The sequence below is a fragment of the Narcine bancroftii genome, chromosome 3 (assembly GCF_036971445.1).
Source record: "Narcine bancroftii isolate sNarBan1 chromosome 3, sNarBan1.hap1, whole genome shotgun sequence".
NCBI classification, from domain to species: Eukaryota; Metazoa; Chordata; class Chondrichthyes; order Torpediniformes; family Narcinidae; genus Narcine; species Narcine bancroftii.
Window position 1 is genome coordinate 80,240,102 of NC_091471.1, and position 2,375 is coordinate 80,242,476.

The following is a 2,375-nucleotide window of genomic DNA, read 5'->3' on the forward strand; positions in this document are numbered from 1 at the left end:
TGAAGCTGGACAGGCAGTTGAAGCTGGACAGGCAGTTGAAGCTGGACAGGCAGTTGAAGCTGGACAGGCAGTTGAAGCTGGACAGGCAGTTGAAGCTGGACAGGCAGTTGAAGCTGGACAGGCAGTTGAAGCTGGAGAGGCAGTTGAAGCTGGACAGGCAGTTGAAGCTGGACAGGCAGTTGAAGCTGGACAGGCAGTTGAAGCTGGACAGGCAGTTGAAGCTGGACAGGCAGTTGAAGCTGGACAGGCAGTTGAAGCTGGACAGGCAGTTGAAGCTGGACAGGCAGTTGAAGCTGGACAGGCAGTTGAAGCTGGACAGGCAGTTGAAGCTGGACAGGCAGTTGAAGCTGGACAGGCAGTTGAAGCTGGACAGGCAGTTGAAGCTGGACAGGCAGTTGAAGCTGGACAGGCAGTTGAAGCTGGACAGGCAGTTGAAGCTGGAGAGGCAGTTGAAGCTGGAGAGGCAGTTGAAGCTGGAGAGGCAGTTGAAGCTGGACAGGCAGTTGAAGCTGGACAGGCAGTTGAAGCTGGACAGGCAGTTGAAGCTGGACAGGCAGTTGAAGCTGGACAGGCAGTTGAAGCTGGACAGGCAGTTGAAGCTGGACAGGCAGTTGAAGCTGGACAGGCAGTTGAAGCTGGACAGGCAGTTGAAGCTGGACAGGCAGTTGAAGCTGGACAGGCAGTTGAAGCTGGACAGGCAGTTGAAGCTGGACAGGCAGTTGAAGCTGGACAGGCAGTTGAAGCTGGACAGGCAGTTGAAGCTGGACAGGCAGTTGAAGCTGGACAGGCAGTTGAAGCTGGACAGGCAGTTGAAGCTGGACAGGCAGTTGAAGCTGGACAGGCAGTTGAAGCTGGACAGGCAGTTGAAGCTGGAGAGGCAGTTGAAGCTGGAGAGGCAGTTGAAGCTGGACAGGCAGTTGAAGCTGGACAGGCAGTTGAAGCTGGACAGGCAGTTGAAGCTGGACAGGCAGTTGAAGCTGGACAGGCAGTTGAAGCTGGACAGGCAGTTGAAGCTGGACAGGCAGTTGAAGCTGGACAGGCAGTTGAAGCTGGACAGGCAGTTGAAGCTGGACAGGCAGTTGAAGCTGGACAGGCAGTTGAAGCTGGACAGGCAGTTGAAGCTGGAGTGGCAGTTGAAGCTGGACAGGCAGTTGAAGCTGGACAGGCAGTTGAAGCTGGAGAGGCAGTTGAAGCTGGAGAGGCAGTTGAAGCTGGAGAGGCAGTTGAAGCTGGAGTGGCAGTTGAAGCTGGACAGGCAGTTGAAGCTGGACAGGCAGTTGAAGCTGGACAGGCAGTTGAAGCTGGACAGGCAGTTGAAGCTGGACAGGCAGTTGAAGCTAGAGAGGCAGTTGAAGCTGGAGTGGCAGTTGAAGCTGGAGAGGCAGTTGAAGCTGGAGTGGCAGTTGAAGCTGGACAGGCAGTTGAAGCTGGAGAGGCAGTTGAAGCTGGAGAGGCAGTTGAAGATGGAGAGGCAGTTGAAGCTGGAGTGGCAGTTGAAGCTGGAGAGGCAGTTGAAGCTGGAGAGGCAGTTGAAGCTGGAGTGGCAGTTGAAGCTGGAGTGGCAGTTGAAGCTGGAGTGGCAGTTGAAGCTGGACAGGCAGTTGAAGCTGGACGGGCAGTTGAAGCTGGAGTGGCAGTTGAAGATGTGTGAAATGCACATGGAATGGAGGGTAGCTAATGTTTCCCCACTATTTAAAAAGGGGGGTAGAGAAAAAGCAGGGAATTATCGGCCTGTGAGCCTTACATCAGTAGTGGGCAAAATGATGGAATCCATTATTAAGGATGTAATAGCAGAGCATATGACTAGCAGAGAAGGGATCGGATGGATTCAACATGGATTTACAAAAGGTAAATCGTGCTTGACAAATCTATTGGAATTCTTTGAGATGGTGACAGGTAAAATAGATGGGGGAGAGCCAGTGGATGTGGTGTACCTGGACTTCCAAAAGGCCTTTGATAAGGTCCCGCATAAACGACTGGTTTCCAAAATCAAGGTTCATGGGATTGGGGGCAAAGTATTGATGTGGATTGAGAACTGGCTGGCAGGTAGAAGACAGAGAGTTGGCATAAATGGCTCATTTTCTGAGTGGCAGGCGGTGACCAATGGGGTACCACAGGGATCTGTGCTGGGACCCCAGCTGTTCACAATTTACATTAATGATCTGGATGAGGGGATTGGATGTAATATCTCCAAATTTGCAGATGACACTAAGCTAGGAGGGATTGTGTGCATGGAAGAGGGGTTCAGGAAGCTCCAATGTGATTTGGATAAATTGAGGGACTGGGCAGATACATGGCAAATGCACTACAATGTGGATAAATGTGAGGTTATCCACTTTGGTAATACAAACCGGAGGGCAGATTACTAGTTGAAT